Source organism: Chlorocebus sabaeus, chromosome 4, assembly GCF_047675955.1.
Source record: "Chlorocebus sabaeus isolate Y175 chromosome 4, mChlSab1.0.hap1, whole genome shotgun sequence".
Lineage (NCBI taxonomy): Eukaryota > Metazoa > Chordata > Mammalia > Primates > Cercopithecidae > Chlorocebus > Chlorocebus sabaeus.
Window position 1 is genome coordinate 84,873,300 of NC_132907.1, and position 26,747 is coordinate 84,900,046.

Genomic DNA, 26,747 nt, shown 5'->3' on the forward strand with positions numbered 1-26,747 from the left:
GCGCTGGGATTACAGGCATGAGCCACATCACTTGGCCTTCCAGATTTTTAAAATTTTGACAAAAAACCTTTGGCCATGTTGACCTGATGCTTTGTAGGCACAGCATTGCTTTACTCTTGTTGTACGGGTACTCAACTAAATAGGTAATTCCAGAATCTATCAGTTTTCACTATATTTATTTTGCTACAGTTCCAAACAACCCTCAAATCTCTGGTTTATTTCACATTCATATTTTACATTCCCTATGGGTTGGCTTCATGTAACTTTATTCCAGGATAAAAGCTGAAGGAGCAGCCCCTACTTGAGACATGTCCTGGTCATGGCCAAAGGAAAGGAGCCTCAGAAGTGAGACAAACACACCAAAGTTCTTTATATATATATGTGTGTGTGTGTGTATTTGTGTGTGTGCATATATATATATATATATATATATATATATATATATTTTTTTTTTTTTTTTTTTTTTTTTGAGAAGGAGTACTGTTCTGTCACCCGGGCTAGAGTGCAGGAGCACAATCTCGGCTCACTGGAGCCTCTGCCTCCAGCGTTCAAGCAGTTCTCCTGCCTCAGCCTCTGGAGTAGCTGGAATTACAGCCATGCAGCCACGCCTGGCTAATTTTTGTATTTTTAGTAGAGCTGGGGTTTCACCATGTTAGCCAGGATGGTCCTGATTTCCCGACCTCGTGATCTGCCCACCTCAGCCTCCCCAAATGTTAGAATTACAGGCATTAGCCACCGTGCCCAGCCCACACCAAAGTTCTTAAAGCATCTGCTCAGATGCAGCGTACACACCCTGTCAGCTCACACTGCTAGCCAAAGCAAGTCTCCTTGTGCAGTCTGACCACGTGAAGAAGGGGAGGGAGAACCTTCTTCCAGGAAGAGAGAGCCAAGAGTCGACAAAACAAGTTATCCCAATGCACTCTCTTGGCCATACGTCTTCATTTCTCACCCTCTGTGTGACGTACCTCATGCTCTAGTGGAGGAAAACACTGCCTAATCACTGTCAATCAAAGGTCAGTGTTTTCTGTAGTCTCTCCATCAGACACTCCTTGATCTGAAGATTTATGAACAATAACAACAAAAGCAAACAACAATAATGAAAGTTATCTTTGAAGAACAGTGACACAATAAACTCTTCCATTTGTACAGGTGAAGAATGGGAGGAGCTGCACACGGCTGTCACATCAGTCCTTCTGGGCAAAAACTGCAAGGTGTCCCTATGCTGTGGTCAAAATGTTTGTTCTTTAATACTTTCCTGGACTTACTAATATTAACTACATGGTAGAATTCTATTATCGCTCTTCCCAATGTTGTTGGAATGTACATGAGTTCTTCAGGGAGTATTACAACTATTTTTTTCAAACTCTTAATTAGACTTTGGGATGTTTCCACGGTAGCAGCTGGGTATAGACAGCTGAAGATTTTCTTCTCTTGCTAATATTGTGACTGATATGGAAGCCCAAAGATTGACATATTATGCAAAGCATAATTATCTAGTTATGTAACCTTGAATTCCCAAGGTGAAAACTCACGAGCATTTTCAAGCAATGATTCATGATTTTTGCCACTTATTTTAATATATTTCAGTCTCCAAGGTTGAAACAATAAATCTCTGATGTGCCTCCATTTCCATTTTGTGTAATCATTGAGATTCAGCCACATCCCACATCCAGAGTGGGTGGCAAGCTGGGGAAAAGTGATCAGGCAACATTTGAATTCTAGAATCAAGACCATCAAATGAAGAGATGGAATTTTCCATGGAGTACTGGAAAGTGTAGGACTAAAACAGGTAAACTTTATGTATTTTTTTCTTTTCTTTTGTCCAACTTCTTTTTACTTTATTATCTGACTCCAGCAGACAGCCATGAGAAGGCCCAAAAGTGAGACACAATCTTGGTTTGGAACCCAAATAATCAAAGAAACACGGTTAAGTGCTGTGGACGTGTACGTAGAGCTTCCTCAGGTTGATCATAAACAGCACAGATAACACAAAATGCAGGTCTCCTGGAAGGAGCCTTTTGGCTTTTCCTCTGTTCCTGAGCTTAATAAACACAGGCACCAGAAGCAAGATGACTTGATATAAGACTGATTTTATCCATAACCTGAAATGAGATCCAAGTCCATACTTCTTAATTAGACTCAGACAATCGTCTCTGGCACTCAGGAGCCCTGGGGAAGTGATAAAATCTGCTTTTGATGCCTCTCTCTTACAGTCTCCTTTTTGCATTTTTCCTTTGAGGAGCCCTCTTCTTTCCCATAATAATCTACCCCATCCCCCATCACTCCACAAGCACTCTGGTCCTTCCAGATGATCTATGAATTTCAGATTCTTGGGAGGAGTACATCATCTTAGGGCCAATCATTCTCTTGCTTTAACAATCAGCATGAGAGCCACTTGAGAATCTTGAGTTAAAATGACACAGTGCTGTCTGATGACTGCCTTTGTAAAATCAATTTTAAAATGTTGCCTATTCTTCTACTCAGTCACTCTCTAACTTTCGCTGTTTTCAGTTTTATATTTTAAAGGTGACATCTCCAGTATTCTTGCTTTGGTCTGTGGTCTTATGTCCAAAAGCAATAAAAGGCGAACTCAACCCTAGGGTTCCATGATGTGAAGCCTTTGCAATGTTTCCATTTTAAAGAGGAAACAAGAGTGTGCCACTGTGTCATTTGGGACTCACATTCAAGAGGAGACAGATATTCTGTAGCTGGGGAATTTTTTCCAGGGAGCCCTCACATTAAGGCTGATTTATTAGACCCTAAGTTTCTCCAACCATACATTTATTTGATATATTATTGGGTGCTAAATATGGGCTTGGCATGGTTTTCAGTACAAAAAAGACAAAATCCCTGTCCTTATGGTGTTAACTTAGTAGTGAGAGGAGATCAACAATAATCACAATAAAATAAAGTATGCATTGTGTTAGAAGGTGATACATGCTCTGGAAAAAAAAATACATATCAGTAATGGGCATGTGAGGAGAGGGGGTGAAATCTTAAATCAGCTAATCAAGTAGATGTCACGGAGACAGCGGTTTATGAACAAAGACTTGAAGGATGCAAGTGTGTCATCAAGAATCTGTCTCTATTTTTGATGTTTGACCTCTGATAGCTTTCAGGTTACACCTTCCTCCCTTTCTGCCTCACAGGTGGGCAAGATGATGGTGCCAGGGAGAAGTTCAAACCACACAAGTCCATACAACTGCTAGAAGGAGATCATGCATCCTGTGCAGTCAGACGGGGTCCTGTGTTCACATGGTCTCCACGTTTGGTTTAATGTCTTGCTATTAACATCTTGAAATGCTTAATCACTTTTGAACCAGGGGTCCCACATTTTCATTTCACTGGGCCCTGAAAATTCTACAGGTAGTCCTTTCTCCAGGTTCTGAAGCAGAACTCTGAGGAATTCTAATATCTAAACTCAAGCCTGTCCTTCCAGGTTATTAATAAAGCTAGCAGTTTTTAACTTTTGAGATAATGATAACTTTTGAGATACATTTTGAGACAACTGTAGATTCACATGCAGTTGTAAGAAAATCTTCATAGAGATCCCAGATACTTTTCCCCCACTTTCTTCCTATGGAAACATCTTACATCAAAAGTATCTTTTCCCAAGGTATGAAGATAGAGCATCTTTTCTGAAACAACTTGTTAGTTTCACTTACATTTTAAATATTTAGACAAGTGGTCCTCATTCTGCTCTTGGTTTGATCTGAAATGTTAGGATCCAATCTCTCAGACTCATGACTCTCTCACTTTGTCTCAGACTCACAACTCCACAAAAGCTGCCCTTGTTAAGGTCCCCAGTGACCTTGGCATAGTTAGATCCAATGGGCAATTCTCTCTGTAGCTGCCTTTTCATCAGCATTAATGGGGTTGATTTCTGCCTCTTCCTGGACATATTCCTGCTCCTGGCTTCCCTGCACTGACCTCTCTTAGTTTTCCTCCTGTCTCATTGGGCACTCATGGATTCCTTGCTGGTTACTCCTTTTTCCCTGAATTCTGAGCTCAGGAACTCAATTCTTGCACTTGGTTCTTCTCACTTGTTCTCACCCAGACTCATCATCTGTGAATGGAGGACTCCCATATCCCTCTCTTGAATTTCAGATATGTGCATCCAACTACCTGCCTGAGGAATACTCATATCATCACTTTCATACCATCAGAATCTCATTTCTTAAACCAAGGTTAAAGGCAATAAACTATTATAAAGAAAATGACAATTAGATTAAATAGTAATTACTTGACCCATTTACTAATTATTGCCCAAGAGCTGCTGAAAGAGTTCTACTTTTATTTCTAGATTAAATTTTATTTTATTCTTCTACTTTGAGAACTTTAGGGACAATCTGAGGTGCATGTTTCTTCTACTCCAACATGAAATACGTATTTTAAAATTGGATTTTCTATTTTTACGTTATTTCCAGTCATCTGTAGCTTTCAACATTTTGAATTAAATTTTATTTAAAAATATCTTGCAAATCCAATCAATGTATTAAATTTTGTGAGAGTTATCTATTTTTTCTTTTCATGCTTATTCCTTTAAATTGAATCCAGGAGGAAATCGTTCTTTTTTTATATGTATGAAGCTTATTTCAATGTCAATACTCTAACCTGATCCTCCAAATTGATGGCTTAGATTAGTGAGAAAACCATATTCAAAAAATACTGAAGTAAAAAATAAACCAATTTCCACTAATGTGAAAGTATTGCTCAGGGCCCTTGTAGCTCTGTCTGGCACCACTATCCATGTGGGGCACCCAGTTAACCATAATTTCTAATCAATCAGAAAAATGAAATTTTTTCCACTTGATGGGATAACTTAGGTATCATAGAAATAGGTTAAATTAGATCAAAGTGCTATTACTTACCTTTTTTTTTAACTTTCATAGAAAACACTTTTCTCTGGTTTAACCCAATATGCACAGGCAACTCAGTAGGAAGATTGAGTGATGAAATTGATCACCAGCAGAATAATCCAGACAGTGATCTTTCCAAACGAAGCAAAAAGAAAAACAAACAAGAATGCGAAACATGAGTCCTCAGTGAAGGGGAACAGTTAACTAAGGGAACGTCCTAACCATGAGTGGGGTCGTCCAAGCAAAAGCCAACTGGGTCTGTGGAAATTCTCTTTGGCAGCAGCTGTGAGGGGCCAGCCCTGGTCATAGGAGCCCAGAGTGGGAAGAGGGAGCCTTCCTTCTCTTGAGCTTCTCTCCAGATCTGTGCATTAGAAACAATGGCAGTAAAAATCAAAGGCCACGAAAAGCCAATTGATGAAGACAATATGATCACAACAATAGCATTTATTCTCTTTTTGCTGAGTATAGAGAGAGCTCATGCTTATTGTGAAAAAAAATGTAATTGAGAAATTCAGATTGAAGAATGTGATAACCACTTATCTGTGTGCTGTCGGTCCTCCATACCTGTGGGTTCTGCACCTATGGATTCAACCAACCATGGGTCAAAAATGTTTTTTAAAAATGGAGAGTTGTATCTGTACTGAACATTCACAGAATTTTTCTTGTCATTATTCCCTTAACAACACAGTATAACAACCGTTTATGTACCATTGACATTGTATTAGGTATTATAAGTAATCTAGAGATAATTTAAAATATATAGTAGGATATGTGTAGATTACATGCAAGTGCTACATTTTAATAAGGGACTTGAGTCTCCATGGATTTTGGTATCCACAGGGAGTCCCAGAACTAATCCTCCATGGATAATGAGGGATGACTGTACAAACTTCCAGTTGTTTTTTAATGCATATTTGTATAAATATATACAATTAGGATTATATTCCATACATATTGTTTTACAATCTATGCTACTCACCTATGTCATAATATAATTACATTATACAAAGTTTTATGAGTATCTCATAAACAATTTTCCATGTGTTGAAATAGGCATTGAAAGGGCCATAAGATTCAGGAGGCTTCATTATAGCTATAAAAAATTCTTTGTCACACTTATACAAGTTTACATGCCCATCAGTCAGATAAATAAGAGAGCAAATACATAATTATCTTTGTCAGTTTGGTAGATGGAAATAATATTGTTATTTCATTTTTAAATTTTTTAGTAAAATTATTTTTTATGTGTGAAATCTATTTCATTTCTTTTTTTATGAGTTGTCTTTCATTCATCTTTTGTTTGAGACTTTTTCTTAAGCACTCTTTTTTGTATTTTTACTTTTAAGTTCAGGGGTACATGTGCAGGTTTGTTATATAGGCAAACTTGTGTCATGGGGGCTTGTTGTACAGATTATTTTGTCACCCAGGTATTAAGCCTAGTATCCATTAGTTATTTTTCCTGATCCTCTCCATCCTCCCATCCCCCACCCTCTGATAGGCCCCAGTGTGAGTTGCTCCCCTCTATGTGTCCATGTGTTCTCATCATTTAGCTCCCACTTACAGAGAATATGTGATATTTGGTTTTCTGTTCCCAAGTTAGTTTACTAAGGATAATGGCCTCCAGCTCCATCTGTGTTCCTGCAAAGGACATGGTCTCATTCTTTTTCATGGCTGTATAGTATTCCATGGTGTATATATGCCACATTTTCTTTATGGAATCAACCTAAATGCCCATCACTTGAACACTCTTTGTATGTTTAGCAGCACTCAGATGGTCTACCCATATCTTGCCAGTATAAAGTCCCCTTAACTTTAGAGACTCAATCAATTATGGGAGCTCAGTGACCCCTAGCCTGATTGCTAAAAATTAGCTCTCTACAAAGCATTTTCTCTGAGTTACTTTTGGGAGTCCCCAAAGGAGTGCCTCACACAAGCCAACAAGCCCAGGTGGTCAGAACCCATACCACCTGCTGTCTGCTTTCCTCTGTGTGTCTAGCTCTGGCTCCCACTTGCCCATGTCTACTGTCAAGACACAGTATTGGGAAGCCACACTGCTGCCACCAACAGTCAAGAATACCCTGAGGGAGTCAACAGAAAAACTATCTTCTCTTGAGTGGAAAAAGAGTGGTGCCAATCCCATAAACTCTGCCATGCCTGTTCTAACGTTGCAAGAATTTTCCATGCTGTGTGCAGTGACTCACATCTGTAATCCCAGCACTTTGGGAGGCTGAGGTGGGAGGATCACTTGAGCCTAGGAATTTGAGACCAGCCTCATCTCTACAAATAATTTTAAAAATTGGCTGGGTGTGGCGGTCCATGCCTGTAGTCCCATATACTTGAAAGGCTGAGGTGGGAGAATTGCTTGAGCCCAGGCAGCTGAGGCTGTGGTGAGTCATGAAATACCACTGCATTTCAGTCTGGGTAAGACAGCGAGACCCTGTTAAAAAAAAAAAAAAAAAAAAAAAAAAAAAATTCCAGAAATAGGAAATGTGCTCTTTTTTATAATTTTACACCACATCTGATTTCCTGAACCTAGAAGCATTTCTCCTAGTGCTTGTGAGTCTCAGAAAGTTTCTCATGAACTTTTAAAGTCATGAGTCCCCCCAAAGCTTCTGGTCTCGCCTAAAATACAGGAGCACAAATTCAGACTTCCTTCTTTGATCTTTGCCTTTTTCATGCCTCCCATCCTTGTTGCCTTCCCTACTACTGGGCATAGCAGAGAGTGTAAACTCTTACTGAGATTTGTGCGACAGAGTGAGTTGCTGGGGAAGGAGAGGTGGAGTTTGTACTGAAGAGCCTCTGGAACCTAGCTTAAATAGCCAGATATGCCACGTCATACAAGCATACTGACCACTTGTCCCTCACAAATGTTGTAAATATTGTCTTTTAGTTGCTTCCATTGCGATTTATTAGGTTGAAGTAAGTAACAGTTTGCATCTTCATGAATGAAATTAGGGAGCTGACTTCTCTTTATGGAAACAGTTAAGTATTATGAAACTATACTACAGAACACCTACAAAAGCTAGATAAAAATAAACTAATAAACTAACTTCTTTGAAATACATGGCTAAGCTCAAAAGAAGGTAAGGAAATTCTCAAGGCCACAGAATCGAAAATAGATATTTACTCAGTTGTGTTGGGTGAATTGGAGGCGGGGAGCAGGGGGAAACAGGGCGTACCTTTCTTGGTAACCAACGACCATAGGCGTGGATTTTAGGGGTCAGAGCAAATAAGTCCTTGGAGCATGCGTGATGATGTGGTGAAATCCCATCCCAGTACAGTCAGCCCTATTGAACAGGCATATAAAACATCCACTCACTGGCAAATAGTTAACAAAGAGGTTGTCTTCTGGGATCTTGGTGGGAAAAACTCTTCCCTTAAAATAATAACAGTATTTCTCTCATAAGGTGTTAGTTTGATGTGACTATCCTTGGGAGCCCCCAAAGGAGGAAAGTAACAACAAAAATTTATCCCTGCCTGGTACCACTCCTGCATGCCCAGAACCTTCTAAAAGAGGGAAACTTTTAATCCAGGACATTCCGGATTTTCATAAAGCCCCACAGAGCAAACAAACTCACAACCTACATTTAAAAATCACAAAAAGAACAGGCTACCATGTGCAAAAATTAGCAGAAAACACAAACAGTAGATTCAGATACAAGAATAATAGGATAATGACTAAAAAATTAGCATGCTTCAGATACTAATGACACAACAGAAAACAGAAAATAAGTTCAATAGCCAAAAGATTATGTAAATTCTAGTAATAAAATTATGTTCATTGAAAATAAAAGCTTAATGGGCAAGTTAAAATAGTGAGTTAAACCAGATACATCCAAAATGTGAAGTTTGAACAGTTACATAAAGACTTACTCACCAAATTAATATCATTTTGGATATCAAATGCTGGTCTGACGTAATTCTGTGTGGATGCCCATTTTGGAAGAGTTAGAGGAAAATCAAATGACAGCAAAAGATCAGATAGCCCTAAAGGTTTGGATAAGAAATTTCCCAGGAATTCCTGGTTGATAGGTTCACCAATATTCTAGATAAGGAGATTTAGAGATAAACAGCATATCCATGCTGAATTCCATCTTTAATTATAGGTTGTGTTCTAGATATTTATGCTGAATATTAAAAAGATGTACATAATGCAGCAGAGACTGTTCATGTTCTGCAATACAAACTCCCTCTACTTCTTTAGCAATAAAAACCCTTGTCTGAGGACTTTGACATCCTAAAAAAGTAAGTTTATTCCTGAGATTAAATTCCTAATAATGGGATTGAATGAGTGATGTGTGAAATCTCCAAATTGTGCCTTACTTAGCAGGCAAGATAATACCAACCATCTCATTCCCTTCCTATTGGCTGAAAAGCAAAATATGGTGGTGAGAAATATTGGGCCATCGAAACCAGAACATTACCAAGGCATGGTAAAATGACAAGGAGAAGGAACCTGAGTGCCCCATGACCTTGTGGAGCACAGTTACCACATTAGATGTTTATGGGAGAAAGCAATAAACTCATTTTGTGTTTAGGTCACTGCAAATTTGGATCATTCTCATACACAGCTGAATGTATATGGCAGAATTTGGTACTTGGAAGAGAATGTTGTGCGTGGCATTTGTTAGAATCCAGCTGGCCAATCTGACGTCATTGGCTTAGAGAAAGCATCTGGATAGTGGACAGCAAAAGTGCAGATTTTGGTGGGTAGAAAGCTGGTGACCCTTGTTATGCAGTGACAAAACATGTAATGACATTGTCTCTGCAGCATCTTGGGATGAAGAACACATGGTATGACCAACAGTAGGGGAAATGATCAGAAAATTCGGAATGTTGACGTTTTCTTGTTGACACTTGACACTTTTGAGAGAAGTCCTCATGAGAGAGGCAAATTTAGGCTAGAGGTGGCTGCACATCAAGCAAAAATGAAAGAGAACCAGAGCTCTGCTAAGTTAGATCCTCTCATGATGGGAACATCCTTATAGCCCACAGTCAACTTGAAGTGAATATGAGTTCTCTTGGGACTTTGCAAGTTTGATAAAGCCAAACCTTATCCAAAACTGAAACAGTGATAAGAGGTGGTTCCAAATGGACTGCAAGGGGAGGAGATAGAACTGTGTGATCCTATTTTGCTAACTCTTCTCACTTACGGACTTTTCTGCCAAAAAGTGAGAGACCAGAATAGGGGAATTTCCTTCCCACAAGGACTATATTCCTGACACTCCCAAGGTAGACACCATTAACTAGAGAGGACTTTTGGCAGTACACAGAGTCCAGGAAATAAAGATGCTAAATCTTCAGGTTTAAATGACAGTCGCCTGCTAAGTTTTTGAGGAAATTCTGTTGCCAAAGAGGCCACCAGACACGCTTGATTGGTGACTCAGGCCACCCTGCTGGGGGTGACTGGCAAAGGCTGTGTGTGCCCCAGCTGAACCAGAGCAATGCACTCTGATATGACTTGGCTCTCTGTGCTCATTCAAATCTCATCTAGAATTGTAATCCCCATGTGTTGAGGGAGGGACCTGGTGGAACGTGATTGGCTCATGGGGGCAGTTTCCTCCATGCTGTTCTGATGATAATGAGGGAGTCCTCATGAGATCCGGTTGTTTGATAAGTGTCTGGCAGTTTGCCCTGCATGCGCTCTTTCTCCTGCTGTCATGTAAGACGTGTTTTGCTTTGCTTTTGCTTTCTACCATGATTGTAAGTTTCCTGAGGCCTCCCCAGTCATGAGGAACTGTGAGTCAATTAAACCTCTTTTGTTTATAAATTTCTTTTGTTTATAAATTTGTTTATAAAATGTCTCAGGTAGTATCTTTATAGAGTGTGAAAATGGCCTAATACCCCCTCCCACACACTCCTAGTGATCTCCTTCCAGAGAGTTTCCCAGGGGATACCAGATGGAGTGACTTCAGTCTCACAGCAGTGGCTCTTGGGAAGCATGCATTCATTAGCAGGGATCCACCACTGCCATTTGTCTGCCACTGAAGTTTCTGTTCCTACTCTACCATTCTATATTGGATCCAATGGGTGCACAGAAAACTTGTCTTTTAGTTTACAGTTGTTCAACTGAGAGGAGGAAGCCTGGACTTAGTGGATAACACTGTGTGTCAGGTACAGATCATGAACTTGAAGGTGAAAGCAGTAGCAATAAGACATATACAGATTGCCTCCATTAGGTTGAGGATACGTGTGTTCTTTATGTGAGATGAAAGGTAAGCACAGATATTGGATGGCCAGCGAGTCAACTAAGAAACCTCTAGATAGCCCTCAGTGACCATTGTTTCTTTTGGATATAATACTATATACTATGTTTAGCTGGGCGCATGGTGACCCACAATCTAGGTCTGTCCATGCAAGTAAGTTCTGGCCAAGGAAATGCATGTGTGCCACCCAGGGCACATTTGCATGGGGAAGAGTATGCACTCCACTTCTTTCTCTCCTCCCTCCTGGCTGGAATTTTCAAGGTGATGGTTAACCATGGACCATGATGACGTGGGCAGCCCACTGAGAATGGCAGAGTCACAGGCAGAAGGAGCTAGGTCCCTGGGAAATTTGCAAATGGTTGCACTCCAACAGTTCTGGCTCTTCGCTTTTCCTTCTTTTTCCTTCTCCTCCTCCTCCTCCTCCTCCTCCCCCTCCCCCTTCCCCTCTTCCTTCTCATTTATTACACACACACACACACACACACACACACACACACACTTCCACACTGAAAGGTAAAGCAGTAAAGGATAAATAAGAGCCTTTTTCTTGTAAGGAATTGATGAGGATAGTGGTGTACTGCAGTGGGAGGACTGGCCTAATTGCCAGGAGACCAGGCAGCAGATGCAGCTCTGTCCCCAACTGGCTCTGCAAAGCCAGTTATGTGAAGGACACATAATCACTTCAGCCTCAGTGTCTTCATCTGTCTGATGAGGTTTAGGATCAATGATCTTGAAAATCCCTTCTAGCTCTCAAATCCTATCTTGACATTAACAAAATAATATTAATTTTTGCTGTTTCATAATCTGCAATTATACATTCTCGTCTCCAACTCCATCTGCTTGCTGACCCTGGGAATGTAAGCCATTAAACTTGGAATAAAAATGCTTAGAAGTTAAGTTTGCCTTTTCATTATGAAATAAAATTAAAGTGCCGAGAGTGTTTTGTCAGTTCAAATTAACATTTGGACGCAGGAAAGCCCTGATTTGTGTATATGGAAGGCAGCGAGCAGTCTTTTTAATCTGCTACAGTGTTCACATTTTCTCAGAGTTAGGAAAAGTGAAAAAAAAAATGCTTTGAAACCAAATGAGGTTTTCTTTTCCCAATTCAAAATAGTTTGGAGGATTTTTAATTTCCCACCTGTTTTTCTAAATACAGTGAACCACGAGGCTCTGGTTTGGTCACAGCACTGAGATTTTAAATGGCCTGCACATTGCCTTGTATCTGGCTGTTTACCGAAGGGGGAAATCAGTCCTGGCAGGTATCCTCTGCTCAAGTTATATCTAGGTGTGTTCAGTCAGCCTGATCCCAATCTTTTTGTAAGAGCTGGTTTTGCCAGGACTGGTAATGCCTTCTGCAAAATCCCATAACCTACAACTTCTTTTGTCCTTCATCCCTAAGGAACAATATCTTGACAAGCAAGAGCTGCTTCTTATATAGGATCATAACTTGGGGCAGGCTACATTTAATGTGACTTGGGCAAAACTCAGGACTATCTTAAGGTGTATATTTTCTTTAAATGAGTGAACTGGGAAAAATGGCTTACTGTACCATAGAAACAAGCTGCCTATCTTAGGTAATGTCATTCTCTGAGTTAAAGCGATTTACTCCAATCCTGAGTATTTTCGTCACATTTTAAAATTAACGGGAACAACCTAACATAGCATTACAGTCATTCCTTTAAGTTTCATTCCACAAGCAACCATTTTTGAGTACCTAGGACACAGAAGTCACCATCTCAGACACTGTGAATACCAGGAAGATAAAACATGGTCTTTGTCCAGAGACTGCAAGACAAAGGAGTCTCTAAGTCATCATGACTTAGAGGAATGGTAAGACTTTACATTAACGTTGACGTGCTTTCAGAAGATAACCTGCAGGCTGTGTTTGTTAAAGTTCCTTCAGGCAGTGGTTCTCAAAGGGTGGTTCCTAGACCCACAGCATTAGCATCACTTGGGAACGGCTAAAGATGCAAAGTGTGGGCCCCATTCAAAGCCCACTGAATCAGAAACTCAGGATGTTGCTGGGCACCGGTCTGATTTTAGAAAGCCCTTCTGATGATTTTAGAGCATGCTCAAATTGAGAATCACTGGGCTAGAGCAGGGATCAGCAACTATAACGTGGAGGCCAAATCTGGTCTGTTTTTGTTGAACACAATTCACTGACATATTGTCTAGAGTTGCAACAGAAACTGTATGGCTCACAAAGCCTAACAAATTTGCTCTCTGGCCTTTTACGGGAAAAGTTTGCCAACCCTGGCCCTCGTGTACCGTGGAGGTGCTGGGGAAGAGCCAGTCTCTGAAGTCAGCAGTGCCACCATCTGACTCCCAATTATGCCTCCTAGCTGTTTCATCGTGGGGGAGGTTACTCAACCTCTCTGTGCCTCAGTGTTCTTATCCATAAAGTGGGCGTAATAACACTCCCCAGCACAGTTAATTTGAGAGTTCAATAAGTTAATACTTTAAACCTCTTAGACTAGAGCTGGGCAAGCAGGAAATCCCCCAAACCTGTTAGTTATTGATATATGAAAGGCATATTGTGAGACACTTCGCTAGGGAATGCCACAAGCCTTAGATATTTATAACTTCATTGATGCTGTCACACATAGGGATGAATCTGACATTATGTCCACATACTCCACCCCATGATGCTCCAGGGGATGAAATAGAAGGCAAACCAGCTCACTCGGTGTTTGAGTTGGCGGAGGCTGGAAGGTGTGGCAGAATTTTCTGGGAGCAGTGTATTTATATAGACCATTTCTGCAGTTGGCCAAAATTCTGATACATTTCCCTGGGTGAGCTGAAATGATATTATCTACTAGAGGTAGGGGAAGGGTGAAGTAAACATAATCGTAGCTCTTATATTGGCATGATTACATAATCACGTCTGTGCTGATTGAGCTGGGAAGCTGGGGTAGGAGAGAGGAAACAAAGGTCAATGGGGCGTCCTTCCTCAGTTCATATCCCAGAGAGGCCCCTTCCCCCACGCACACAGCTGTGAAAGCTGATCCTAGCAGAAGAGAAAAGGTGTGTGTGTGAGTGAGAGAGAGACCACCATAATTTATGTCGTCTCTAAAGTAATACATCTGGCAATGAGAATTTTGCAGAGGACATTACTGATAAGCAAAACACTTTATAGAGATAAACTGGTAAAAGTGGATATTTCATCAATAAATTGATAAAAGTGAATCTTTGAGCACAATAAGCAAACACTAACTCTTTTGTGATTACATAAGATACGGAATAGACAACACGTTTCTCAATACAGTCCAGGATGGAATGAGTTGCTATATGGTGCATGCAAAACAATAATTCTAGAACCTTAGAGATGGCCAGATAAACACAACCGGGCACTAAAGTCTTTGTTCTCTTGGTCCAGCTGTTTCTCAGGACTATGGGAATGATCTGTGCTTTAAAAACAGGTGAGGTTTGGTACTGAAAATAATCTGAAGTCCACTGGTTCTTGAACAGGCTGTGCATCAGATGTAACTGGGAAACGTTTCTGAAACCACAGGTCTGGGTCCTACCCCTTGGAGACTGATTCACTATGTATAGCATCAGACTTGGCTTGTGTATGTTGAAAAAATTCCCCAGATATTTCTGATTAGTCATACTGGTTAAGGGTCATCCTCAGCTCCTTTGAGGGGAGTTATTGGAGATTCAGATAAAATTCCATTGTATAACTGGTAAAGTTGACTGTGTTGAAACTTGTATAAGCAGTTTGGTACTGGAAAGAGAAGGGAGCTTGGAGTCAAATACTCACGGGATCTTTCGGTTATTAGTTTGGGATTCATTCTCTGGACCACATTTTCAACATCTATAAAATGATTTTGCTTGTGGCTGTTGTCTGTTGAACATCCTCTGTCACATTGCTTTGTTCACTGAAGTTTCTTTTGCTGACTTAAACATCTATACTGATCACACCTCTAGGATGCTGGCCATCTGTCCTCTCCTCTAACAACAGTAATTCCACTGCAGACCCTATTATCATGAACACATCTTGGACCACAAGTAAACATTCGGATTCTGGACCTCCTCTAGTCCTCCAGTCTGTTGAAACCATGATCCTTTTTCTCCCTGTGTCCTCCTTGTTAGCTTACATTGTGTGACCATCCTTAAAGTCGCCTCCCGGCAGACATCCTCAACTTTTCTGTTCCTCTCTCCGGTTTGTGTGGGGATGCCACCTCCTGGTTGGAATCAATCATCCATGTTATCCCACCGGTGCCTGAGCTACAGAATGTTCCTCGAGAAAATCCCACAAATATGCTGATGGGGTTCACTCTAGGATGATTACCATGAGCCTTGACTGGTCATCCAACACCGCATGGACATTCCAGTACACGTTCCCAGTAAGTTTGTTGGCCTGATTTCCAAGATGTTGATTTCATAGTTTCTCTTCTCTTTTCTAACATTCATGTCTTTTCCCGACTCCCCACCCAAATCTAGCCTCATACTTCATTACTAAAACATAAGGCCCCAGGGCAGCAAGCCCTTGAACAATTTGCACCACTGAAGAATCCATTTCTGCCTCTACCTGGTCTCCCTGGTTCCTACTCCAATGACCATTCAAGGCGGGGGCTCTACTGTCTCCAAACGAACTCCTATGAACTCTTACCTTTCCAAAGCCTTCATTCCGGGAGTTATCTTATTTCTCTATTATGTAGACACTTTCTCACTGTACATGGAGTTATCTCAACCAACATATAAACATGCTTCCAGTGACCCACTGTGGAATATAACCCTCTGTGCACAGGTCCACCTGCTACCAGTTTATTTGTTTCTCTTCAGGACAAAACTGCTCTAATGAGTTTCCACCTCCTGTCTGCACTTTCTTCCTTCCTATTAACCCTCTCTATTGAATTATGAAATCTTCTGAGCATACAGAAAAGGATAATAATCTAATGAACACCCACCAAAGTATCTCTGTCTGATCTTAACATTTTTCATTATTTGCTGCATTGTTTTTTTTCATTTTAGTGGAAAACAGAATCAAAGATAAAGTTGGTGGCCTTTGACGATCTTTGTACAATCTCCCTTTTCCCTCCCTTGCCATATTACTGAATTTATTATTTATCATTTCTGTGCTATTTTACTACTGTGCATGTATCCATAAAATATAGATCTGATTTTTTGGTTTACATACTTTATATAAACTGGCAGTATACTACATGTCCCTTCTGTAACCTTGTCAACTGCACTGCATGGAATGTACATTTTAGACATTGCAAGAGTGGCCACAGTGCCTTCCCAAGTGATTGTACCAACTTACACCTCTAAAGGTTCCCTTGCCAACATCTGATAACAGCTAGTATTGTCAGATTTTTAAAATTATTGCTACTCTGATTGGTATGAAATGATGCATCCTGGTTTTAACTGATTTTCCATGATTATTGGGGAGCTTGTGTTGTTATACTTATTGGCCATTGAGCTTCTTGTTTCATTTGTACAGTTTTTGCTTTGTCCTTTTCCAATGGATTGGTAGGACTTTGAAAATATATTTTGCCTACCATCTTTTGTCATTTGTATGCACTGAAAATTCCCCTAGGCTATGGCTTGTTTTTAAGTTGTATATCATCATATGGAAGTTCTAAACTTTAATGTTGTTTACTGTATTGATTTTTTTTTCTTTATGGCTAGTCTTTGTATCTTTTTTTAAGAACTGCTTTCCCATCCAGTGGTCATACAGATAGTGTCTTGTAGGTTTTCGTAAGTAATGTTTTGTTTCTCACTTTGCTTTAAACTAATTCGAAGTTGTTCTATAAATAGCCTAAGGGGGGGGTACTAATTCACTGTTTTTACATATGAGTAGTCAATTGTCTTAGGCCCATCTATTGAGTACCTTTTTTCCCCAGTGAGTCAACATACCTCTTTTGTCACATGTCACTCAAGAGGGGGTCTATGTGGGTCTCTTTACAGGCTTTGTTTATTATTCTGTCTGTCCCTGGGTCAATATCTCCATGTCTTAATTTCTATAGCCCTATGAACAATACTGATATGATGCTTATCAACCTTGTTCCTAATCTACAGACATTCCTTAATCACTTATGGAAATTTGTGTTTGCTTTGCTTATAAACTTTAGGATGTTAGGTTTCATAAAAAGCCAGTTGAGATTTTGATGAGATGTACATTGTATTGAAGGATAAATTTGGGTAGCATGGATATTTCTGTATGAATATTTTATATTCAAGGTATTATATACTGAATCTTCCAGTACATCAATATGGAATAGCATACATTTATTTTGATCTTCTTTAGGGTTTAAATTTAGCTTTATAATTTTTTCACAAAAGTCTTTCAGAACTTAATAGAACTTTCTCTTTATTCTAATTGTTGATATGCATATTTTCCTGTGTTTTTATTAGATACAATTATATCATCTGAAATTAAAAGTTAATTTTTCCCTTTTCAATCACTGTTTAGATGTTGAAGAGAAATATCCATAAGGAGATTTGATTTGTCCTTATAGATATTTCTCTTCAACAACAGTGATTGAAAGTACAGGTTGTCTTGATCTTCTCTTTCAATTGAATGCCTAAGACATTTCACCACTAAATAACAAGTTTTTTGTTGATTTTTTTTTTTTTAGTCTGTCAATTTAGGTAAATTCCCTTCTATTACTAGTTAGCTAAGAGGTTTTTTTTTGAATGACAAACACATGTTTAATTTTATCAAAACATATTCTGCAGCTATTAAAATAATCGTATGGTTTTTAAAGAATTTGTTGACGAGGTGATTTATATTAGCATATTTTCTAATGATAAAACATCCTTGAATTTGTTAGTATTTGGCCTATGATTCTTCTATTCACTGGAATCCTGATAATAAAATAAGGATTAATTTTGCCTTGGAAGCAATGACCAGATACTGAACCTACTGGTGATTTGATCTTGGACTTCTCAGTCTTTAGAACCATGAGAAATGTATTTCTGTTGTTTATAAAGTAACCAGCTTAAGGTTTTTGTTATAGCAACCTGGAATGAACTAAAACAGAAATTGGTAATGAGTAGTGGGGTGCTGCTGTAGTGAATACCTGAAAATGTGGGAGCAACTTTGGAACTGGGTAATGGGTAGAGGCTGAGTTTGGCAAAGTAGGCTAGAAAAAGCCTAGATTGCCATAAATGGACCATAAAAGGTAAAGGCTCATAAGAAGAGTTATAGACAGAGCCTCAGTCTTCTTGGAGATTATGTAAAAGATTGTAATCAAAATGTTGGTACAAATATGGATGCTAAAGGTCATTTTGATGAGGTGTCAGATGAAAATGTTCTGGAAACTGGAGGAAAGGCTATCTTTGTTATAAAGTGGCAAAGAACTTGGCTGAATTGTGTCTGCATTCTAGTGCTCTGTGGAGGGCAGAATTTAAGAGTGATATACTAGGATATTTGGTGAAAGAAATCTCTAAGCAAAGCGTTCAAGGTACTACATGGCTTTTCTTGACTGTTTATCATAAAATGCAAGAGAAGAGAAATGAATTAAAAATGAATTTACAACAAAAAGAGAAGAACTTAAAGAGATGGAAAATTTTCAGTCTTTCCAGGTTGTAAAGGTTCAAAGGGCATGTTCAGCCCTTTGAATAGCAATTGCAAATGAATATTCAGAGAATACCAAGGGCATGGCTAAGCCAACGTAACTTTGGATACGATATTAGTGTGGCTATAAGGAAGCCAGACGCTATTGATCCGGACAACAGAAGAATGATTCCAAAGGCATTTCCATCTTGGAGGCTGCGGCCCCCATCATGATCCCAGAGTACCAGGGCCTTCAAGTCAGAAAGGTTTCAAGGGAGGGGCCCAGGGCACCTGTGGCACCTCAGGGCTCACTGCCTGGGGCCTCCTCAGGTATTTGTTCCCCACATTCTAACACAGTGCTTTTTAGCTGCTCCAGCTGGGGCTCAAGTGGGCTCAGATGTGGCTTGGGCCACCCTTCTGAAAAGTATAAGTAATAAGCCTTGATGACTTTCTTGAACTGCCAACTCTGCATTTATATAGAGTGTATGAGCTGTGGAGGCATGGCTATCTCCACGTAGATTTCAAAAGATGTCTTGGAGAGCCCAGAGCCCAGACAGAGAACTGTCCCAAAGGTGAGACAGGTGCAGAGCGTGCCTACTAGGGTAATGACCAGCAGAGCTGTGGGGTCAGGGTTGCCCCCGAGATCCCAAACTGGTAGAGCCACCAGCATCCAATGCCAGCCTAGGAGAGCCGCAGGCACTAGACTCCAACTTGTGAGAGCTACAGCATGGGCTGTGCCCAGCAAAGCCATGGGGGTAGGGCTGGTTGGACCCTTGGATGTCCAACCCTTGCCCCAGTGTGTACAGAAGGATGAACATGGACTCAAAGAAGACCATTCTCAAACCTCAAGATTTAACAGTTTGCCTTGCTGGGTTTTGGACTTCCATGGGGCCTGTGACACTTTCTTCTTGCCCATTTCTCCCTTCCTGAATGGGAATGTTATCCTATGCCTGTACCACTATCGTATTTTGGAAGCATATCACTTGTTTGATTTCATAGGCTCAGAGCTGGAGGAGTTTGACTTAGGATGAATTGTACCTTTAGTCTCAGCTGTATCTGATATAGATCATGTTTAAATGAGACCTTGCACTTAGACTTTAAAGTTAATGCTGGAACACGTTAAGAATTTTGGCAATAAGTTATCGAATTTGGGATGAATTTTGTATATGAGGACATGAATTTTGAGGGGGCAGGGGAAGAATGCTATGGTTTGACTGTATCCTCCCAAAAATTCATGTTGAAAGGTAATTCTCAATCCAACAGTATTAAGAGGTGGGGCCTTTTGGAGGTGATTAGGCTGTAAAGGCTGTGATCTCGTAAGTGGGATTAGCGGCTTGTAAAAGGGCTGGAGGGAATTAGCTGGGCCCTTTTCTCCATCCAGCTCTTCAGCCATGTGTGGACACAGTGTGCCTCTTCTCCAGAGGATGCAGAAACAAGGTACCATCTTGGAAGCAGAGACTCTGCCTTCACCTGCTGGTGCCTTGATCTTGAACTTTCCAGCCTCCAGAACTGTGATAAATAAATTTCTATTGTTTAGATGTTCCTGAGAATTAAGGCTTTTTGTTATAGCAGCCTGAAATGGACTATGACAGTATCTATTGCTATTCATTTGCAATTACTATTACTATCCTTGATACTTTAACAAGTGTGTTTGAATTACATTCCAAAGTTAATCACCATTTCCACCCTTTTCTGGAGTCTTACTGTTATCCTTTATCTTTCCCACTTTCTTGCTGGTCTCTACTCTTCCTTCAACTCTCATCTCAAATGCTACTTTTTCAGTGATGCCTCTCCCATTCCCCAGACTAAACCAGACACCCATATATTTGTCCTTCATAGCATGTATGAGGGTTTAGAATTACATACTTCTGGGTTCCATAACTCAGTAAGCTGTAACTCCGTAAGCTGTAACTTCTGAAAGGGCAGGGATCGCCTCTGTGTGTCTTTTCATTCTGTTTTGAATGTGCAGCCATGCGTCTGGCACATGGTGTGCAACAAGCTTGGTTGCAGATGGGAAAGCCAGGTGGGAGAAAGGGGGAGGGGCACTGGCTGCATAGGCCGCAATGTTGAGGGAGGAAGCTGCAGGGCTGCCAGACCTGGAGGAACTGAATCCCCTCCATCAGTTAAGGAATCACGTTCTCCTGCTAAAAACAGAACAGACACAATGATGGCTAAAGAAAAACAGAAAGTTCTTTCTTTCTCAGGTCATGAAGTCTGGGGTTAGGTAATTCAGGGCCGAGGCAGGGGCTCCATGGAGTCACAGGGGATTTAGGCTACTTTTTACATCATTATCCTTGGCTCATAACTTATATCCTCAAGAGTCTAAACTGGTGCCTGGCATTTCATTTTTTGTTTGTTTGTTTTGGGATGGAGTCTCACTCTGTCACCCAGGCTAGAGTGCAGTGGCATGATCTTGGCTCATTGCAACCTCCTCCTCCCTGGTTCAAGAGATTCTCCTGCCTCAGCCTCCTGAGTAGCTAGGACTACAGGTGCATGTCACCATGCCTGGCTAATTTTTGTATTTTTAGTAGAGATGCGGTTTCACCATGTTGGTCAGGCTGGTCCCAAACTCCTGACCTCAGGTGATCTACCCACCTCGACCTCCCAAAGTGCTGGGATTACAGGCATGAACCATCGCACCCGACAAGTGCCTGGTATTTCCACCATCACAATCAACTTCCAGGTGGGAATCCAGACCTAGGAGAGAAGGACAGGAAAGACCATGCCCATTTAGTTGTCTGCTCCCTTTTACAAAGCCTGTCTTAGAATCCTACTCCACTTACATCTTATGGGTTATGGCTGAGTTCTATGGCCTCACCTAGCTGCAAGGGAGATTTTTTTTTTTTTAAAGCCAAGTGGTTTCCAATTCAAATAAAATCAGGTCTGTGTTATTAAGGGTAATGATGATGACGACGTGTGTGTGAGGGGTGGGTGTGATGCTGCTGACTGGGGAATGATCACTGGAACTGGAGTCAGGGAGACAGTAAGAGGAGGTGTTGGTATTTTGGGTGAGAGACACTGACACTGTGAATTATGGTAACGAGACTGGAATGGAAAGGAGGGTCTGAACCAGCACTTGATGGAGGGCCCGCTGGATCCTTGATGGCTCTTCTTTCTACGGATTTGCTTCAGGAGACATTTTACTTTTGGGTTTAATTTCACTTAATAAATCATCTTTTCATTAACTCAAGGTTATTTTGAGTTAATCTCTCTGGTAAATAATGAAATAAACTAAGGCAGAGTAATCTGTGCTTCTAAATCTAAGCAGGATGAATATTATTTTTGAAAACATATTTCCAAAGGTACTTATTTTTCCCCAAAGCTCTATTTTCAAAGGCAGAGGAACAGAGAGGACATTGATTAATAAGTATAAAACATATCTTTTTAAAAAACTGTATAGCCATTCTTTGTTTATAGACATTCAAGATATATACAAGACTCAATGTCAGAAAATAACAGCCTGGAAGCCATCCAGAGGCTTTATCTCCATGCCACAAGCTATGTGTATTTTCTTCAGATAGTCCACAAATCTTTTAAACTAAGCATTTTCTTTTTCTTCTCCCCAGACCATACTTATAAAAGATGACTTGGGCTTTTTCGACACACCAATTTTGTTTAAGCAAATTGAGTTGCTAGACAATATAGCCAGAAATTTAACCAAGAGGACAAGGCAAAACACTTTCAGACTTCTAGAATCCTTTAATTTTCTGCACACATAGCTGAAGTAAAGCCCAATATCTTAGTAAAAGGCCCGTACTGAAAGAAGAATCAGTAAAGTCTTCTTAAGAAAAAAATAAACAGGGAAAACGACACCTACCCTCCCCCAGCTGCTCCTGCGAGTCAGCACATCTTGTTAATTGTGTGGTCTGCTTGTTGTATCCTTGAGTCATTGCTTTACCCAGGCGGCTTCCTTGAACGTGGCTGTGAGGTGCGGAAATGTGGTTCTTCCTTGAGAAATGGGTTGCACAGAGCTCAAAGATGAGCTGAGTTTGCCTGGGTTAGGTGAGGTCCAGGTCATGCTGTGCCAACCTCTGGGAACATATGGCAGTGGCAAAGTGCAACCCTCTGACCAGACATGGGCTGTGTGAGGCAGGCCCTGGTGGACTTGAGTGGAAGCTCTGACTGCAGAGCCGGGCACGTGATGGGGTCCCAGGCTGTGCCTGAAGGAGCAGACTGACGTGGCCCTTCAGTTTAAGGGCCGGAAACTGCATGTGCTATGCACATTTGTGCTCACTCTCATCTGCGCCTCAAGTATTTTCTATCTGTCTAAGGTTCTGGGTGACTCTCTTTAAATAAAACTAGTCTGCTTAACTTTGCCAATAGAGTGGGCTGCTACACTAAAGAGGAATGCGTGTTTCTCGGGGTAAGAGAACCCTAAAGACGTAAAGAAAACCCAAGTGTAGGGGCTATTTCCCTAAAATCTCCCCACTTGTAGATTCCTAATCCATCAAAAGAATCTGACAAAAGAAACCTGTTTGGGTGCAACCCAGCCCCACCTGTACCCATGATCATGTTTTCCCAATACTTTGAAGTAGGTGAGCAATAAAGCAGCACTAGGCAGTCTTAGTGAGACATCAAACTTCACATCTTCGTATCAATGTTTAGCATGAGGAAAAAGACTGATGGGACTGATCAGACGATCTTTTCGTTTCTTCAGTTCTTAAATGTCACGGATCTAAAAGAATGAAGACAGGGGTAAAAAGAGAACACTCATGGAGAATGATTGTAATGTGTCCCATTGGCAGGAAAATCCAGTTAAGAGGTAAATGTCAAGAGGCCACGATTTCTGGATTGAAGTTTTTTCTATAATTTTAATACAATCTTACCACATCTTAAATACCACAGATACCTGGCTTTCCTTGAAGGTCACTCATGGCCCACAGTCATGTCCTGATTTCTTCCAGGTGATGTTCTTTCCAGAAAGCCCCCTCCCTGTTCCTCTGGTCTGAGATGGCAGCTTAGGGATGTGGCTGAAATTCAAGCACTAGGGAGGGAAGGAAAGACAAGACAAAATTGGTCGATTAGTACAGAAACATAAGTGATCTTTCATAGTTCCGAACAGAAGTGAGGTGAATCAGGAAATGGATGGCGTTTTTCAAGTCACATGAATCAGCGCCCCAGAATTCATCATTTTCACCAAGTGTTTTGTTGGTTTCCTCATTCTTTCACATTGTGTGCATGGCTCACCTAAAACAGTTTAGGGAAAGCTGTATTTTATTTTGAAAAGAAGAGAACTAAATATTTTTGTTTGTTTGTTTAAAAATGATCATCCTTAGTTTTATGTGATGAGAAGCAGCATAATGCAGATAGCTTTCTAGCAAGCAAGACCTTTACAAAGAAAAAAAAAGAAAAAATTTATTTAGAAAAAAGAAATACTTGTATATACTTCAAAATGACGTTGTTTATGGAAAGCCTGCTTATATGTTGGGGGCTGGGTGAGTATTTTACACAGATTACTGTCTTTCTCCTTTCAAGCAGACAACTGACATCCCCCTGCCAGGCTGGTGTGTCTAAGCTCCTGGTGAAGAGACTAGCTGAGAAAAGGTAAAGAACTTTCCCCATGTTGGCCGGGCGCGGTGGTTCACGCCTGTAATCCCAGCACTTTGGGAGGCCGAGGGGGGCAGGTCACGAGGTCAGGAGATCCAGACCATCCTGACCAACATGGTGAAACCCTGTCTCTACTAAAAATACAAAAAAAAAAAAAAAAAAAAAAAAAAAAAAAGCCCGGAGTGGTGGCGGGTGCCTGTAGTCCCAGCTATTCAGGAGGCTGAGGCAGGAGAATGGCGTGAACCCGGGAGGCGGAGCTTGCAGTGAGCCGAGATTGCGCCACTGCACTCCAGTCTGGGTGACAGAGCAAGACTCCGTTTCAAAAAAATAAATAAATAAAAAGAACTTTCCCCAGGTTAAAACTCAAAATTACATCCTCAATGTAGATCCATTTCACTTTAAACAAAGGATGCACTCAATTATAATTTGCTTTATTTACCTGCTTATTAGCAATTATTTTGTAATTATCACTAAAATATACATCTTTTAACAGTGCATTGGTGCAGCCTGCAAACAGCAAAACTGAATTCAACTCTCCCCCAACATACACACAAAATTACATAATTTATCCAGTTAAGTGTTATGTTATCAGACCTATTGGGTTATGCTGTGGAAAGCTATCTTCTTCCCACTGCTTAGCTCTATATGCTAAGAATTTTTTTTTTTTTTCTTTTAAAGTATTAACTGCAATGTTCTGAGGCAAGAAGAGGATTAGCTGAATACATTGGGTTCTAATTTCTGTCTCCTTCACCCTGGCCACGTAGGCTCCACAGGTCCGTGCAAAGGCTGCAGAATCCAAGCAGAAGGCAGCTTCCTCCCTACATCTTCCCCCCTAGAAGCAGCCAGGCAAGACCTTGGCCTGCCTCTTCCTCCCAGGGAGGCTCCTAGGCCTCTGTGCCACGTAGGCAAAAGAATCGGAATGTCTGGAATGGAGCTAGTGTCCTAAGTGCCAAGCAAGGGAAGGGAGAACGGTTAAGCTTTTCGTTCAGGTCCCCAGGAGCCTGCAGCTGCCACACAGCAGGCCAGGAGCCCCCGCCACAACCCAGGGAGAAATGCTTGCCAAGGAGGCCTGCCGGCTACTGACACTTCCTCCCAGAGGTCTTAAAGGAAATCCCAGTAAGGGCTGAGTACCCAAGACAGCCAGATCACACGTGCCAGAAACTGAGCATTTGGGGATGGGCTGGGCTTTCATAGAAACCTTCGGAACTGCTTTCACTTAACTCTTTTATTAAAAAAAAAGTTCTAGAAAATAAAGACACATCGATGGCAATTTGTATTTTCATTGTCCTCTCAGGTCTGCATGGCTACTGTGCGAGAGCTATGACACCCTGCAGCCTGCAATAGCTTCTTTGTTTTATTGAAGAGCTCAATGGAACCCTTATGGATGCGCCGGACCATGCCCAGGACCAGCGAGGCCCATCCATAACCAACCACTGGCTGGAAGGGCGCTGGTGTGAACACGGGTCCTTACGGGGTCCCTACCTCACTGCGGTTAGGAGAGGGCAATTCACACGTTTCTTCATGCAGGGACCTTCAAGCCTCCCTCTGAGGTGCAGATGGAGAAAAAAGGGCCCAGAGATACTGTCCCGCACCCCCATCCAGCGGGAAAGGGCCACTCAAGGCCAGTCAGGACTCCGCACCCAAGTTTTATACCTTATACTCCTATAACTTTACCATTTGTTCTTTTCGCGAGGCTGGCCCCCTCCCTCTCTCCCCCACCGCCTGCTTCAGAAGCTGAAAACCTGCAACAAAGTATCCAATTATACACGTCTTCAAAGGTACTTTACTTGCTCTCCAACTATAAACTTTTCACCTGAGTACTTAGTAAGGCCCAAAGATCCTGCAAAAGTGCAACAAGGAGTATTCGGCTCAGAATTGGACGAATGACTTTGACCATACGGGACTTCTCTCTTAACGCTCAGCGTGGCTACCTGGGGACCCCTCCACCTGCCTCCCCGATTCGTCAGATTTGTTCATTTCCTGGACTTCAACCTTCTGAAATCGACCCAAACTAGCCGGGAGGCTCACCCCCAAAGGGCTCCTCCAAGAACCCGCAACGACTGACTCTCTCGTCTTCTTTAAGGAGTTTCACTCTCAGAACGGATGAAGGTGTCACACAGAAAGAACAAAATCACAAAGTTCGAGTTCCGGAGGACCAGACGGCCCCTGCCCCCCAACCCCAGGGCCAGATTCAGCCGAGGGAAGAGCACGTACCTGGAGCCGAGGCCGGCAGAGCGGCATCGCCACGTCTCAGGTCTGGGCCGGCGCCCCGCTCCGGGGTGCAGCCACGTCTGAGCCGGGACAGCGGGCTGGGGAGCCGCAAAGGGACCCAGTGAGACGGGGAAGGGAGCCCCCAAAAGTCAGCGCTCGGCCGCACTCGCACTGGGGAAGCAGGAATGAAACTCCGGGGTGCAGCGGGGCTCCCGGGAGCGAAGGTGGGGGTCCCGTACCGGGAAGGGGCGGGGCTCGGGGAGGTCGGGCGCGGGTGGGGCGCTGGAGTTTCACCCCGGCAGGGAGGAGGAGGAGGAGGAGGAGGAGGAGGCGCGGCGGCGGGGGCGGGGCGGGGCGGGGCGGGGCGGGGCGGGGCGGGGGCGGGCCCAGGCGGCCCCGCGCTCCCCGCCCCGCGCTCTC

The 26,747-nt window shown here is 41.8% G+C and overlaps 1 long non-coding RNA gene and 1 other non-coding gene across 6 annotated transcripts; both read right to left on the reverse strand.

The window, feature by feature from the left end:
• Positions 1-639: 639 nt before the first annotated feature.
• On the reverse strand, positions 640-26,634 carry LOC103214996 (uncharacterized). Of its 5 annotated transcripts, XR_012092819.1 has the most exons (5): positions 26,331-26,634; positions 23,419-23,553; positions 7,061-7,296; positions 4,872-4,990; positions 640-2,102 (listed from the first exon to the last, which is right to left on the reverse strand). It is a non-coding gene; the product is annotated as an uncharacterized lncRNA (long non-coding RNA). The 5 variants fall into 5 exon arrangements; XR_012092818.1 differs by having other exon boundaries at positions 640-4,990; XR_005237387.2 differs by lacking the exons at positions 640-2,102; positions 4,872-4,990 and adding an exon at positions 8,039-8,146 and having other exon boundaries at positions 5,286-7,296.
• On the reverse strand, positions 23,638-23,707 carry LOC119620841 (small nucleolar RNA SNORD123). The gene has a single exon (XR_005237405.1). It is a non-coding gene; the product is annotated as a small nucleolar RNA SNORD123 (small nucleolar RNA).
• Positions 26,635-26,747: the final 113 nt, after the last annotated feature.